This window comes from Bufo bufo, chromosome 3 (assembly GCF_905171765.1).
Source record: "Bufo bufo chromosome 3, aBufBuf1.1, whole genome shotgun sequence".
In the NCBI taxonomy this organism is placed as follows: Eukaryota; Metazoa; Chordata; class Amphibia; order Anura; family Bufonidae; genus Bufo; species Bufo bufo.
Genome location: NC_053391.1, coordinates 595507181 through 595524924, shown reverse-complemented (window position 1 = coordinate 595524924; position 17744 = coordinate 595507181). Strand labels below are relative to the sequence as shown.

At 44.9% G+C, this 17744-nt stretch overlaps 1 protein-coding gene across 3 annotated transcripts in view; it reads right to left on the bottom strand.

Annotated features, from left to right (window-relative positions):
- Positions 1-17744, bottom strand: part of LOC120996147 (ATP-dependent 6-phosphofructokinase, muscle type) — a 135345-nt gene that overhangs the window by 91957 nt on the left and 25644 nt on the right. Inside the window, exon 1 of one of the 3 annotated variants that reach the window (XM_040425896.1) lies at positions 4240-4425. The exons of the other annotated variants lie outside the window; for them this stretch is intronic. The gene's annotated coding sequence lies outside the window, so the exon portion shown is untranslated. Of the gene's footprint in view, positions 1-4239; positions 4426-17744 lie in introns of those variants that run through there. 3 annotated transcript variants of the gene reach the window in all.

The following is a 17744-nucleotide window of genomic DNA, read 5'->3' as shown; positions in this document are numbered from 1 at the left end:
GACCCCTACCACCCCTGCGGAACGGCCTGCCTCTTCCTCTGCCTGTCATTTTCAAAATGACCCTGTGCCTAAGTCCCTATAGAAGAGCAGTATTTGTGGAAGCAGGTATATCACAGGCCTCAATCAATATTTGGTGGAAGCAGGTATCTCGCAGGCCTCAATCAATATTTGGTGGAAGCAGGTATATCAAACCCCTTAGGCTACTTTCACATTGGCGTTTTGGTTTCCGTTTGAGATCCGGATCAGTTTTGCCCTAATGCATTCTAAATGGATAAGGATCCGTTCAGAATGTATCAGTTTGCCTCCGTTCCGCTCTGGAGGTGGACACCAAAACCCTGCTTGCAGCGTTTTGGTGTCCGCCTGATGGTGCGGAGGCAAACGGATCCGTCCTGACACACAATGTAAGTCAATGGGGACGGATCTGTTTTCACTGACACATTATGGCACAATAGAAAACTGATCCGTCCCCCATTGACTTTCAATGGTGTTCAAGACAGATCCGTTTTGGCATTGTTAAAGATAATACAAACGGATCCGTTCTGAACGGATGCATGCGGTTGTATTATTGGTGCAGATCCATCTGTGCCGATCCATGACGGATCCGCACCAAACGCGAGTGTGAAAGTAGCCTTAATCAGTATTTTGTGGAAGCAAGTATATCGCAGGCCTCAATCAGTATTTTGTGGAAGAAGGTATATTAAACCCCTTAAAGGGCTTCTATCACCAGATTTGGTCCTATTTAGCTGACTGACACTAGCGATGTGCTAGTGTCAGCAGTCCATAACAGTGTTCTTACTTATCATCTGTCTGCTGCCGTTCACCTTAAAAACGTACTTTTATAGATATGCTAATGAGCCTCTAGGTGCTATGTGGGCGTCATTAGCACCTAGAGGGGTCCGTCCACTAACCATTTCAGCCACCCATCGCGTCCCTCCAGCCCGCCCCGCTCCTGTTGATTGACGTGAAACTTCTCAGTATCTCGTACCAATTCCCGCACCTGCGCCGTGCGCTTCTGTATTCTCCCTGGGCCGGCTTCCTCACTGTGCCTGCGACAAACTACGTTACAGTGAGGAAGCCGGGACCAGGAGCGCGGCATTCACTCACTGCGCCTGCGCCGAATACAGAAGCGCACGACGCAGGCGCAGGAATTGGTATGAGATACTGAGAAGTTTCACGTCAATCAACAGGAGCGGGGCGGGCTGGAGGGACGCGATGGGCGGCTGAAATGGTTAGTGGACGGAGCCCTCTAGGTGCTAATGACGCCCACATAGCACCTAGAGGCTCATTAGCATATCTATAAAAGTACGTTTTTAAGGTGAACGGCAGCAGACAGATGATAAGTAAGAACACTGTTATGGACTGCTGACACTAGCACATCGCTAGTGTCAGTCAGCTAAATAGGACCAAATCTGGTGATAGAAGCCCTTTAAATCAATATTTGGTGGAAGCAGGTATATCAAACCCCTTAATCAGTATTTTGTGGAAGCAGGTATATCGTAGGCCTCAATCAATATTTGGTGGAAATAGGTATATCACACTCCTCAATCAGTTTTTGGGGGGGCAACAGGTATATCACACCCGTTGCAAATATTTGTTCCAATAGCGCTTGCCCCTCTATATAGCTGCGGTATCGCAGCAGAACCCCACACAACTGCTGCACAATACAAATGCACTATAATACACTTTCTATTTTAGAAAGTATATTATAAGTATATCACACCCCTCAGTATATCACACCTATCGATAGCACACCTATACCAATCCTTAAAAGGACTTTTGTGGCCATATTAGCTAGCGTTTGGTGTCCCTAACAGCCTGTCCCTGCTCCACAAAGCAACCTCTCCCTACACTGGCAAAACATAGAATGTAAAATGGCTGCCAAATCGGGTTCTGTTATAGGGTGTGTCCATGTGCTGAAATGTCTCAATTTGCTGTCCTGTCTCCCCTGATGGATGTGTCATGGGTCAACGTTTGGCGCAATGCAAAAGAATGCATATGATCAAATCCACAGCTGAAATCCCCCATGTGACTGTCCCCTTTATTTTTGCTCACCGATTACAAAAACAGAAGTCAATGATTGTTGGATCTCTTCAAACAAACAAAATGACAAGAGATCTGTGAAAGTATTGCTCCAACCAACCCTTTGACTGAGTACCTGATACTCTCTTGATAAAGCATGCTGTATTTGAAGGCAGAAATGTGACTCGAGATCTTGTTACAGATCTATAAGTAATGGCGTGACCACTTAACATATCCAAAAATATCCCAGAAATATTTGTCTCTATTTACTAGTCAAAACAAAGACTACAAAAAGTGTGATAGAAATATCAAATCATTTTTTTTATTAAATCTCTTCCAGTCAGGAACATATCGGAACCCCTCATGCACCACGTCACGGTGTCTCAGCAAGCATGGAGTCCTGCCACTCAACTACCCGTGGTGTGTGAAGCAGCGGGATGACAGCAGGAGAACCGAGCGAGGGAGCCAAGGCTGGAGAGAGAAGGAGCCAGAACCCAGTGGTAGGGAGCAGGCAAGTATGCTTCCCTTTGCAGGCCTGTCCTGTGGGCACATCTTAGGCTCCATTCACACGTCCGCAAATGGGTCCGCATCCGTTCCGCAATTTTGCGGAACAGGTGCGGACCCATTCATTTTCTATGGGGACGGAATGTATGCGGACAGCACACAGTGTGCTGTCAGCATCCGCATTTGCGGAGCACGGCCCCGATCTTCAGGTCCGCAGCTCCGCAAAAGATAGAACATGTCCTATTCTTGTCCGCAACTTGCGGACAAGAATAGGCATTGCTATAGGGGTGCCGGGCGGGTGTGTTACGGATCCGCAACACACCACGGACGTGTGAATGGAGCCTTAGTCTAGCTCTGAGGCAGGAGCAAAGTTGCACTAAAAAAACCTCCATGACATATGCTCTAGCTCAGTGATGGCGAACCTATGGCACAGGTGCCAGAGGCGGCACTTAGAGCTCTCTCTGTGGGCACCCGCACACTGGAAAAAGTCTATGGTGTACCAATATACTCTGGACTTTACCAGCCATTCATCAGCGCTGGGCACACTATGAACAGCACGGACAGCACATTGAATGTAGGCAGGTCATTATACTTAAATGATAAAGTACATGGAAAATATACTATACTGGACTGGAGTATTCCGGTTACATTGCCGTGTTGGCACTTTGCGATAAATAAGTGGGTTTTGGGCTGCAGTTTGGGCACCCGGTCTCTAACAGGTTCGCCATCACTGCTCTAGCTGAACACCAGAGCCTTCGATCATGACTTTCTCATGTCATTATAATGAACACATAAAAAAGTGACTGTTATGCATTTAGAAGTACACTAGGGTGTATTCATACATCTCCATAAGCTCCCAAGTGAAGAAAAAAGGTAACCATATTCTATGCAGCAAAAAATAAATAAAAAAGGGGGTATATTGAGCTAAAGTATATGGATAAAAGTATTAGGACACACCTCTTAATCACTGAATTCAGGTGTTTCATTCAGCCCTATTGCCACAGGTGTATAAAATCCAGCCCCTAGCCATGCAGTCTGCCTGATAGAATGGTTCATTCCAAAGAGCTCACTGTACCAAGTCAGGTTGTGAAATTTCACCATCAGCTGTGAGTGGAATTATTACAAAGTGGAAGCATTTAGGAACCACAACAACTCAGCCACGAAGTGGAGACCACGTAAAGTTACAGTGCAGGGTCACTGAGTGCTGAGGCGCACAGGGGCAAATTTATCACTGTAGGTGTATTTGAAGTCGGTGTTTAGACTGGAGTTGCTGTGCGCACTTGCAACAAATTTATGAAATTGGAGCGCAGTAATAATAAATTTGGTACAAGTGTGACGTGGTTTACACCAATATCAATAAAACTACTCCTGGAGGAAGCCAGGCTTTCTGAAACACGGCCGTTAAAAAATGGTCCCCTTTAGTTGTACGGGTGCATTCCGTGATGAAAATGGCCAAAAACAGGACATGTCCTATTTTTGGACAGCTGTTATTCACTGGCCATGTGAATATGCCCATAGACCTCCATTGTTCTAAAAATGACAGATGTTTTTCACTGTCATGCGAATGGAGCCTAAAGTGCACTACATAACAAATTTGGCCTAAATCTCACTACACTTTCGAAAGTGGCATGGGGTGATGCAGGAGGCAAAGATGAACTCCACAAAATGAAACTATTTTAAGCCAAAAAACTGGTGTAACAAATTTGATAAATGTACCCCATATTGAAAAAAGGTCCCCAACGCTCCTTTGACTCAATAGCTGCAGAGATCCAAACCTCCTCCGGCATTAACATCAGCATCAAAAACTGTGCACCTGGAGCTTCATGGCGTGGGTTTCTAGGACCAAGCAGCTGCATGCGAGCCTTGTATTACCGAGCACAATGCCAAGCGGCAGATGGAGAGGTGTAAAGCACTCTGCCAATGGACTCTGGAGCAGTGTTCTGTGGAGTGAGGAGTCACACTTCTCTATCTGGCAGTCTGATGGATGAGTCTGGGTTCAGAGAATGCCAGGAGACCGTTATCTACCTGACTGCACTGTGCCAACTGTGAGATGGAGGAGGGATAATGCTATGGGGTCATATTTTTAGGAGTTGTTCTAGGTCCATTAGTTACAGTGAAAGGAAATCTTAACCCCTCAATGCATAATGCCGTACATGTAAGGCATTATGCTCAAGGGCTTGTATGGGGTGGGATGCTGCACTCTGCCTGCTCCATACGTGGTGGGTGATGGCTTTATAATACAGCAGGCACCTATGCACAATCACCAGTTATTTAACCCCACAGATGCCGCTTTCAATAACGAATGGGACATCTGTGAGGTTAGGCAGAGGGAGCCACATCCGATTAGAGCCCCCACAATGAAATCGCAGGGCTCCTGCTGAAGGTTCCCAGCCCTGTCATGCAGCACTTCAGACTAAAAAAATTATCAAGGAGCCATTGGCTCCTAACCTGAAAGATTTAGGAGCCAAATTACATTTTTAATCGCCAAATTTAAAATACATATAATTACGGTATAATAATAAAAAAAAAAATTACATGTCGTACCTAGGGTTGTCACGATACCAAAATTTTGATTAGATTTCGATACCCGATACCATACGAAAAAAATAAAACACCAAAAAAGCTGTGTGCATTTTGCATTTTATGTAATGTTTGGCCCATAATATAACAGTCCTATCCAATTTCTGGGGAGTACAAGGTGACAAAAAAAATTGCAAATTGTGCGTTTTTTTTATTTTTTTTCTGTTAGGGCGTTCACCGCATAGGAAATATTTTGAAATATTTTAATAGTTCACACTTTTTCAGGCGTGGCGATATGTAATATGTTTATTTTTTTATTGTTTAGATATTTTATATGTAAAATTGGGAAAGGGGGTGATTTAAACTTTTTGTATTTTGGTGTTTTTATTTTTTTACTTTTTAAAAAAAAAATTAATAACTATTAGCCCTCTTAGGGGCTAGAACCTGGGATCTTTTCATCCCTTGTCCTATTAACCCTAATAGAGCTCTATTAGGGTGAATAGAACTTCACACTCTCCCTGCTGCCCTGTGCATAGTACACACAGCAGCAGGGAGATTACCATGGCAGCCAGGGCTTCAGTAGCGTCCTGGCTGCCATGGTAACCGATCAGGGCCCCTGGATTAAACTGCTGGGGCTCCGATCAGAAGCTGCCACTGCCACCAATGAGGAGGAGGGGAGGGGACCCTGTGGCCACTGCCACCAATGAATATAACAAAGGGGGGGGGGGGGGGCGCCTGTGGTCACTGCACCACCAATGATTATAATAGTTATAATACTAAGGGGGTTGGGGGCGCACTGCACTACCAATGATTATACTTTATAATACTGGGGTTGGGGGGGGGCACACAGCACCACCAATGAATATAATTAACACATTAATTTAAGTGAATATAGTTTATGCCTGAATACAAACGCAGGCTGCGGGTGCTGGCCATATCCCATACTGGGCATCTATGATCTGCTGCAATTAACCTCTCAGGTTCGGCACCTGAGGGGTTAATTGCGGTGGATCGCATTGAGCAGTCATAGAGGCTGGGTGCCAGTTATGGGATATGGCCGGCACCCTCAGCCTGCGTTTGTATTCAGGCATAAACTATATTCATTGGTGGCGCAGTGGCCACAGCCCCTCCTCTCCTCCTCCCTACTATCAGTCCATTGGTGGCAGCAGCACAAGGGGGAGGGACTGCCTCCTTCTCCCCTTCCTGAGAGCAGCGCGTGCCATGGTGCAACTCGAGTGTGTCTGCTGGATGAAAGCCCTTTCTTCTTAAAGAGGCAGAACAGTGGAGGGTCTAGGCGCAAATGGCGACAAGACTACAAAGTCTTGTCGCCATTTTGCAACTCTAAGTCGCATTGGCGACCATTTTGGTCGCCATCTGGAGCTCTGCCATGGTAATCTGCCTGCAAACCTGTGCATCAGGCACAGCTCAGCAGGCAAAGCGTCTATCCTAATAATTCTCTATTATGGTGTATGGGCCAAGGGATCAAAAGACCCCAGGTCGGGGGCAGAGCCTGACCGCGCTGGATGGCGGACGCTTAGAGCAAGAGCTCCCGCTACCACTACACTAATCAGCCGACTCCTCAGCACAATCTCCCAGCTATGGTGAAGATTCAAGCCAAAGAAAGCTCTGCAGTGACCACCGAGCCACAGAACCCGGCTAGAACACACTCCGACATGGAGAAATACTTAAACAAGCCGCCAGCTCATGCTGCAGCATGCGCTCCCAAGATGGCGCTGAAGAAGAAGGAGAAGGAGCACAGGTCAGCAGGGGAGCTGCACGAGGGCTCAGATGGAGACAAAGACACATCTCGTACGCATCATGGTGGTCTGGAATCTGCACCACTCACCCGTGAGTACTTTGATCGGGCCCTTATGAGAGCTTTAGCCCCTATTGCTACAGATCTCGCCTCCATCAGAGCTGACATACGCCACATTGGTGACAGAGTGGAGTCTCTTGAGCAAACGCAGGAAGCACTGTCCATGTACAACTTCACAGTTAGAAATACACTAGGGTATACAGAAATGCGATTAATACCTCCCTAGCGATGCTAGAAGATCAGGAGAATAGAAGCCTCCGTAAGAATATAAGGATTATTGGCTTTCCAGAGGCAGCGAATAAGGAGGATTTGCCCGCCATTATGCAGACCCTCTTCCAAAATCTCCTGGGCCCAGCAAGAGGTAACAATATCATTGTTGAAACAGTACACCGGGCTTTACGCCCTAAACCCGCACCCTCAGACAAGCCACGTGATATAATATGTGGACTTCTAAGTTTCCTTGACACGGAGGCCATATTAAAGAAGGCTAGAGAACTGGATGAGGTTGCTTTACAAGGCACTAAGATACTGATCTATCAGGACCTCACCTCATCAACCCTCCAGAAACGGAAGATCATGAAGCCTCTTACTGACCAGCTACGAGCAGCACGTATTCCATATAGGTGGCTCTTCCCTTTTGGTGTTCTGGTCACATCTGGGAATCATCGCCTCATCATACGCACCCCACAGCAGCTGTGGGAAACCCTGAAATTATCACCAGTGAAAGTCCCCTCATGGCTACCTATACCACAAGATGAGGACTTACCCTCGATCCCATGTCCGCCACCCTGGACAACTTACAAGAAGCAGAAGAATTCGAGAGGCAAGAGACCCTTACATAGAGATGCGAATGACTGAGTATCAAGTTCACAACGATTGATAGGACCTACATTTAGATAGTCCTATTTTCAGTTATCTATTTGCAAGGTGTATTAGCTATGGTACACACTACTTTCACCACCATAGTTACGTGATATATGTCATCTGTCTGGGAGAGGTTTACCCCCAGCTTTTATCTGTTCATCAGGCTGATATCTTGGTGGAGTGGGCAGATTAGGCATCACATAAGGTGATTACCTACCCCTCTGCCAAGACTCCCTATGGAGCCGGAGTTTATGTTGAACTCGTATTCTACCTTTATAATTATTTTTGTTCTTTGTTATTGTTTAATCAGTCGGAAGTTAGGACATATACGTGGCTTTCTCACATGATCTCTTGGGGATTACAACATGGTGGCTTTAAAACTTAACCTCGCCACGTTTAATGTGCACGGTTGCAATAATCTAAATAAGCGGAGCCGAGTCTTTCAAACTTTAAAACAGATCGGGGCTGATGTTGTAATGCTTCAAGAGACTCATTTTAGAAAGGGTAAGGTACCGAAGTTGTCCCATTCTTTTTATCAAACCTGGTATCATTCATGCTATGATCGCTCCTCCTCCAGGGGTGTTAGTATAGGAATACATAAGAATGTTCCCTTTACCTTGACAGCAGAGATGGTAGATCCGGAGGGGAGATTTTTGCTGTTAAGGGGCACCCTTGGAAATGTTGAGGTCACACTATGTAATATCTTTGGCCCCAACGTGAAACCTGTTAATTGGGTATGTAAAATGCTGCAGACCATCTCAATGTTCTCATCAGGTTTGCTAATAGTTGGCTATGGCTCTTAACCCGCTTTTAGACACCTCTTCCAAATGTTCGGCCATCTCCTATAGGGATCTGAAAAGGGTTCACAAGGGGTTAAGAGAGTTAGGTTTAAGTGATGTTTGGAGGTTGTTGCGCACAGATAGGAGGGGTTATATGTCCTACTAGAGATTGGACTATTTTCTTATACATGATAGAGTTTTGCCCCAAATTCAGCGTGATAATATTCATAATATCACAATTTCTGACCATGCACCAGTTTCCTTTCTGTTGAACATCCCTGAGATACCTAATAGAGAATGGACTTGGAGACTCAATCACACGATTTTATATACGCCCTCAAACATTAGCAATCTCTCCAAGAAACTTCAGAATTACTTCGAAGTGAATGACACATCAGAGGTTTCACCCATTTATGTTTGGGAAGCTCATAAAGTGGTCATTCGTGGGGAACTAATTGCCTTGCGCTCACATCTTATAAAATAACGCATGGCACGTATGTCAGAGCTACTGGCCCAAATTACGGCCATAGAATCTTCTCATAAGGAAACTCTCGCAATGCGAGATCATGAGGCCCTGGTGATGCTTAGACAGGAATTGAAAACGTTACTAAATGTTAGGGCGGCCAGAGCCTACCTTGAGATTAAACAAACAAACAGAGCTTTTAATGCCCACGGAGATAAAAGGCAATAAAAACCATGACGGCATTGATTAAAAAGCGCATAGAACAAACACACATCAAAAAGATTAAGACCCCAGATGGCCTGTGTAAAGATACTACATCAGAAATAGCCAAAGCATTTACCACCTATTATCAATCTCTTTATAATCTCCGCCCCAATGAATCCCCATGTGAAACTACCGCTAGACTAGACATCATAAAATAATTTTTGGGTGCTCTTCAGCTCCCGCAACTAACTTCAGAAGGTGGTGCGACTTTGACGGCACCAATCACCTTGCCGGAGCTGCAGAATGCCCTTAAATCAACGCCTAATGGGAAAAGCCCAGGCCCTGAAGGCTTCCCGATACTATATTATAAAAAATTCTGGCAGACCCTAGGACCACGTTTAGAATCTTACTTCAATTCACTTCTTCAAGGAACAAACCCCTCACCACAAGCTCTGGAGGCCTATATCACCATTCTTCCCAAACCCGGTAAAGACCCAGAAATTCCCTAAAAATTATAGGCCAATCTCACTTTTGAACACTGATATTAAACTCTGGGCAAAAATCTTAGCATACAGAATAGCCCCTTACCTTCAGAAATTGATTTCTCCCGAAGCAATCAGGCTTTGTGGGAGGGAGGGAGTGCAGGGATGGCACCTTCAGAGTGCAGAAGGCAATTGAGTATGCGATAGCCACTAACTCACGTCTCACGCTTTTAAGCACAGACCCTGAAAAGGCGTTTTATAGAGTGGACTGGAGTTTTATGATGGCCACTCTCCAAAGATTTGGTTTTCCTAACCAGTTCATATCAGCTGTGCTGTCCTTGTACTCCTCTCCCTCTGCAAAAATCTGAATCAATGGAGTGCTCTCCCCTTCATTCTCTATATCGAATGGAACAAGACAAGGCTGCCCATTGTCTCCCACACTTTTTATACTCTGCCTGGAGACTTTAAGTGCTATTAGACAAGATGATAGTATACAGGGCCTTGTTGTAGGGACTATGATCCATCAGGTGGCGGCATTTGCTGATGACATACTACTGTTTCTAACTGACCCTGCAAAGGCGTTTCCAGCGGTTCTCTCCATATTAGACAAGTTTGGTCAATTGTCCAACTTCAAAATAAATTTGGCAAAATGTCAGGTTTTAGGAATTAATATTTCGAATCAAACCCAGCGCCAACTTTCCGAGACATATCCATTCAAATGGGCCGCCTCCCACATTAGCTATCTAGGAGTTAACATTTCTAAAGACCCCGGTCAATGATACCAAATAAATTACTCTGAGTTATTGTTCAGTATTAAAACAGCAATTAAAAGATTTATCTATACCCTTTTTGAGTTGGATAGGCAGGAAGAACCTATTGAAAACTTATATCCTTCCCAGGATAATGTATATGATGCAAACTCTCTCAATACACTTACCTGCCTCATTCCTCCTGTCGGTACGTAGGTTATTTTTCTCCTTTATTTGGAAAACTGCCAAACCTCGTTTGGCATTTGACACATTGGTGTTATCCAAGCATAGAGGGGGTTTCGGGCTACCAGACATTATATCCTACTCTAAGGCCATACAATTAAGACTTTACTCTGAAGTGTGCACTCAGGGCTTAAACAGGCCATGTAGTTTCTACACCAATAAGGGGGGTCTATGAAACCTGGCAACAAATATCCACTTCCATGAACTTTAGAGTAGGACCACTACCCTTCATGCCTATAAAACTATTGCCCTACTTCCTCCAGGAAGACTATGTAGACGATCTAGGCATCTGGTCTTCTTTTGTTAACTTCGCAATAGGAGATGTTTTAGCTGCAGGAGTAGTTCCTACCTTATCGGCACTGCAAACTTTCTCTAAATCCCTTAAATGGACTCCTATCCATTACTCCCACTTCTGTTCTATTTGCAAAAAATTCCTTACTTCAGATAGAAGGGATTATATCCCCACATGGTATGACGCAATAATTGAGTCTCATGTCCCTAAGAAGAAACTAGTCTCCCTCCTATATAATAAAATATTAGAATTGAACGCTACTCCAAACACCCAATATATACTGCAATGGGAAAAGGATTTAGAAATAACCTTCTCAGCAGAAGAGGTCAAAACGATCTTAAACAACTCACATGGGTTCTGCCGCTGTATCCGTGTACAAGAAAACTCTTTCAAACTGACGGTCAGATGGTATGGCACCACAGTCAACGTTCCATACATAGATTCTCACTGGCCACTCACCTGATTGCGGCTGCCAAATTGCTCTTACCACTTCATGGGCTCTCAGAGCAAACACCTTCACTCAACGACTGGATACATAAAGTTCACGATATATCCAGGCTGGAGGAATTAAGTAGTTGGGAAACACTTTCCCATGATAAAGTTATTACATTGTGGTCTCCATGGTTTGAGTGGAATGAGAGATTTACTTCAATACTATAGATGCATCGCATTTGATACGCCCCGTTTCGGGGCTATGTGCTCACCCCCCCCCCCCCCCCCCCTCCTTGTACTTCCTTTCCTTTTCTTGGATTAGGGCAACATGTACTTAAAACTACTTTCATATATATATATATATATATATACACACATATACATATACATATATACACACACATATATATATATATATATATATCCATAACAAAGGTCAGGCAGCACTCCTTTTTCTCAATTATGCGGTGCCCGCGGTGGTCCCCTCTCCCCATTACTGCTTGTTAAACAAATAAAGAAAGTCCGCAGCACTCCTTGAAGTAAAAAAACTGCACATTTTTTTACTTCAAGGAGTGCTGCGGACTTTCTTTATATATATATATATATATATATATATATATATATATATATATACACATATACATATACACACACACACACACACACACACACACACACCGGTATATTACCAATTATGGAAGTCATTGTACAATTTGCATATTTGTATATGTTCACCGACTGGTTGCTGTTATTGTTATCCTTCTCTAAAGTTCACTGCTCAAAAAAATAAAGGGAACACAAAAAATAACACATCCTAGATCTGAATTAATTAAATATTCTTCTGAAATACTTTGTTCTTTACATAGTTGAATGTGCTGACAACAAAATCACACAAAAATAAGAAAATGGAAATCAAATTTTTCAACCCATGGAGGTCTGGATTTGGAGTCACACTCAAAATTAAAGTGGAAAAACACACTACAGGCTGATCCAACTTTGATGTAATGTCCTTAAAACAAGTCAAAATGAGGGTCAGTAGTGTGTGTGGCCTCCACGTGCCTGTATGACCTCCCTACAACGCCTGTGCATGCTCCTGATGAGGTGGCGGACGGTCTCCTGAGGGACCTCCTCCCAGACCTGGACTAAAGCATCTGCCAACTCCTGGACAGTCTGTGGTGCAACATGACGTTTGTGGATAGAGCGAGACATGATGTCCCAGATGTGCTCAATTGGATTCAGGTCTGGGGAACGGGTGGGCCAGTCCATAGCATCAATGCCTTCGTCTTGCAGGAACTGCTGACACACTCCAGCCACATGAGGCCTAGCATTGTCTTGCATTAGGAGGAACCCAGGGCCAACCGCACCAGCATATGGTCTCACAAGGGGTCTGAGGATCTCATCTCGGTACCTAATGGCAGTCAGGCTACCTCTGGCGAGCACATGGAGGGCTGTGCGGCCCTCCAAAGAAATGCCACCCCCCACCATTACTGACCCAATGCCAAACCGGTCATGCTAGAGGATCCGGTCATGCTAGGCAGCAGAACGTTCTCCACGGCGTCTCAAGACTCTGTCACGTCTGTCACATGTGCTCAGTGGAAACCTGCTTTTATCTGTGAAGAGCACAGGGCGCCAGTGGCGAATTTGCCAATCTTGGTGTTCTCTGGCAAATGCCAAACGTCCTGCACGGTGTTGGGCTGTAAGCACAACCCCCACCTGTGGACGTCGGGCCCTCATATCACCCTCATGGAGTCTGTTTCTGACCGTTTGAGCAGACACATGCACATTTGTGGCCTGCTGGAGGTCATTTTGCAGGGCTCTGGCAGTGCTCCTCCTGTTCCTCCTTGCACAAAGGCAGAGGTAGCGGTCCTGCTGCTGGGTTGTTGCCCTCCTACGGCCTCCTCCACGTCTCCTGATGTACTGGCCTGTCTCCTGGTAGCACCTTCATGCTCTGGACACTACGCTGACAGACACAGCAAACCTTCTTGCCACAGCTCGCATTGATGTGCCATCCTGGATAAGCTGCACTACCTGAGCCACTTGTGTGGGTTGTAGACTCCGTCTCATGCTACCACTAGAGTGAAAGCACCGCCAGCATTCAAAAGTGACCAAAACATCAGCCAGGAAGCATAGGAACTGAGAAGTGGTTTGTGATCACCACTTGCAGAACCACTCCTTTATTGGGGGTGTCTTGCTAATTGCCTATAATTTCCACCTGTTGTCTATCCCATTTGCACAACAGCATGTGAAATTGATTGTCACTCAGTGTTGCTTCCTAAGTGGACAGTTTGATTTCACAGAAGTGTGATTGACTTGGAGTTACATTGTGTTGTCTAAGTGTTCCCTTTATTTTTTTGAGCAGTGTATAAGGCTATTCATTGCCTATTCTTATGCTGAAGTCAAAAGAAAGATTTGCAAAAAAAAAAAAAGTGAATGCCGTAACAGAAAAAACAATAAAAACAGAGATCAAAAAGTTGTAGATACCCCAAAAATGGTACCAAATAAAAACTACAGTTGGTTCTGCAAAAAAAACAAGCCCTTATACAACTCTGTGGAAGGAAATAAAGTTATGGCTGTCAGAAAATGGCGATGCAAATTAACAAATTTCTTATCACTGTAATCGTATTGACCCACAGAATAAGGACATGTTATTTTTAACGCACAATGAACACTGCAATATCAAAACCCCAAAAACCTTGGTGGAATTCTGTTTTTTTTTTTTCAATTTTACCCCACAAAGAAATGTTTTCCTGTTTTCCAATATAAGACAAATTAAATGTTGTCATTAAAAATGCATCTTTTCCCGCAAAAAATAAGCCCTCTTATGCAGGGCTGTGGAGCCAGTCAGGGCTATATTTGGCTGGAGTTGGAAAAAAATGTGGTATCGACTCTGACTTTAAAAAAAATCTCTTATTAAGGCTACATGCACATGAACGTTGTTTGTTTCAGTGTCTGTTCCGTGTTTTTTTTTTGCGGATAGGATGCGGACCTATTAATTTCAATGGTTCCGCAAAAAATGTGGACAGCACACCGTGTGCTCTCCGCATCAGTATGTCCATTCCGTAGCCCCGCAAAAAAATTTGAAAATGTCCTATTCTTGTCCATTTTAGGCATTGTTACAATGGATCCGCAAAAAAAAACAAAAAACGGATGGCATACGGTCGTGTGCATGTAGTCTAATACGCTATAATTAATTGAACCTTCTTAGAAAGTTTAGAAATGTTAATAATAAAATATATTTATGTTCTATCAATATAAGGCCTAGTTCACACTTCAGTTATTTGGTCAGTTATTTCCATCAGTCATTTTGAGCCAGGCACGGGTCACAAACACAGAACAGATGCAGATCTTTCCATTACACCTTATCGCTGAGTAGGCTTCACTCAGGGGCGGACATTGGCAGCAGAGGGCCCCTGTGCAAAGAATGTGCCTGCCCCCCCAACCACACATATAGAAATAAACATAGGCCATAGGTAAAGATTAATACAATGAGGTGTGGCAGCAGAAGGGACCCCAATTTATCATCTTCCCCCAATTCTAAAGGGAGAGGAAGGGGTGATCAGAGGCATCAAACATAGTGGAGACCCTTCAGATACTGTGGTGTGTATTAATGTCCCCTTAATGCTCCTACATAGTAATTTTTGCCCCTTTGTGCCAGCACACAGTAGAAATATCCACATTGTGCCCCCTTCACAGTAGCTATGGACAGATATGTTCCCCCTCGCAGTAGTTATGCCCAGATACGTTCCCACCACAGTAGTAGATTATGTGTCCTTTACAGTAGTTATGCCAGATTATGTGCCCCTCACAGTAGTTATGCCAGATTATGTTCCCCCTAACAGTAGTTATGGCGAGATATGTGCCCCCTAACAGTAGTTATGGCCAGATATGTGCCCCCTTTACAGTAGTTATGGCCAGATATGTGCCCCCTTTACAGTAGTTATGGCCAGATATGTGCCCCCTTTACAGTAGCTATACCCAAATATTGTCCCCCCTTCACAGTAGTTATGGCCAGACATATGCCTCCTCACACAGACCTATTGAAATGAACGGGTCAGGATTCAGTCTGGATGATATGCATTTACACTGGTGCTGGATGCGCTGAAGTTATGGAGAGGCCGGCGCCTCTTCATAACATCAGCAGAACCACTTCAAGTTTAGGGGTTATTAAGACCGCATATGGACGACATACATATCTTGCCGATCAGCGGGCCGCAAAATACATTGTTAATGTAGCTTCACAGTATGTGGGTAAGGGACAGTCACAGGAGGGCCAGAGGGGGACAGGTGGGATAAAAAAAAAAACAAAAAAAAAAAACATACTAAGTCAAGTTCAGTGTCTGGCAGAGACAGTGGTCATTGGGGGAGCCTCAGGTCCTCACTCACTTCCTCCTAAGTTGCTGCAGGCCTCACAGCGCTAGGAGAGGACCACATGTGGGCGGGGCTACCACCAGGGGCGGAGCTACTGACATTACCAGACGGGTGGCGGAGCTGTAGTGTCCCACTAGGTAAATGTGGGCACTACACAAGGGCTAATATGACCATTGTAATTTATATGATGTTTTATGTGCATTTTCCTGTTTATCTGTGTATCAGGCCTGTTAGGGTATAGTTCCTCCTCCTAGACAGTAGAAGGAGCTAGGGAACCCCTAATATATATATAGTTAGGCCCAGACAGGAAAAGGGCAGTGTAGTCCAGGAGGCTAGTGAGTGCAGTCTAGCCTGCCTCAGGTTCTTGAGCCAGAGTTAGCTCAGAAGTTTGTTACCAGGGGAAGAGTTACCTCCTGAGAAACCTGCAGTTCCTACCAAGTACAGTACAGAGCAGAGGAGAAGTGTTTCCAGCCAAACAAGTGAGCTGAAGGGCAGAAGAGTCTATTCAATTAGGGATCGACCGATTATCGGTTTGGCCGATATTATCGGCCGATATTGAGGATTTTGAACGTTATCGATAACGGCATCTATTTTGCCGATATACCGATAACGTATGGGGAACACAGATCGCGCTGCTGTCAGCGCTCTCTGTGTTCCCTCCGCAGCACAGGGGAGAAGGAAGCAGTGTCTCCCTCCCCCTGTGCTGCTGCTGCCACTGCCACCAATGAGAGGAGAGAACATAGAGGAGGGGAGGGGCTGTGGCCGCTGCGCCACCAATGAAGATAAGCCTTTCATTCATTCATATGCAGGAGGCGGGAGCTGGCTGCAGAATCACATAGCCGGCTCCCGACCTCTATGAGCGATAGCTGCGATCCGCGGTAGTTAACTCCTAAGGTGCCGCGGATCGCAGCTACCGCTCATAGAGGTCGGGAGCCGGCTATGTGACTCTGCAGCCAGCTCCCGCCTCCTGTATATGAATGATAGAGAGACTTATCTTCATTGGTGGCGCAGTGCGCCCCCCCCCCCCCCCCGCAAGCCACCCAGTATTAATCATTGGTGGCGCAGTGCGCCCCCCACCCCCATCCCGGCCAATAGTAAAAACATTGGTGGCGCAGTGCGCCCCACCCAGTATTACTCATTGGTGGCAGTGGCCACAGGATCCCCTCTCCCCTCCTCCTCCGATCGGAGCCCCAGCTGTGTAAGCCTGGAGCTCCGATCGGTTACCATGGCAGCCAGGACGCTATTGAAGCCCTGGCTGCCATGGTAAGCTCCATGCTACTGTGTGCACTATGCACAGAGCAGCAGGGACAGTGTGAGCTCCTATTCACCCTGATAGAGATCTATCAGGGGGAATAGGACAAGGGTTCTAGTCCCTAAGGGGGCTAAAAGTTAGTAAAAAAAAAAAAAAAAAAACACAAAAAATATTAAGTATAAATGAAAAAGATTTATAAAAAAAAAAAAAAAAAAAAAATACACATTAACAATAAACAAAAAAAATACACATTAACAATAAACATATAAATTTTCAGCAGATTTGTGTAGGAATTTTTTTTTCTCTCAAAAATGAAAATTCCCAGAATATCGGTATAAATTATCGGCTATCGGCCTGAAAGTTCACAAATTATCGGTATCGGCCCTAAAAAATCAATATCGGTCGATCCCTAATACCCAGGTATTTTATACTTCCCCTTCCTCTTTTATCTCCAAGGGTCCAGGCACAAAGCTACCCAATGGGTCCAAAGGAATACAGGCGGATTTATTCCAGTTTATTTTAAAGCCTGCCACCCTTCCATATTTTTCGAACAATGTGAATATTTGCGTTAATGAGTCGTGTGATCCCACAAATAACATCAAATCATCTGCATACATAGATATTTTTTCCTCATGTTTTCCTTATCTAAATCCCATTATACTTTCATTTTGTCTTATTGCGGCCGCAAGAGGCTCTAATGCTATCGCAAACAGTAATGGGGAGAGGGGACAGCCTTGCCTGACCCCTCTCCCCATCT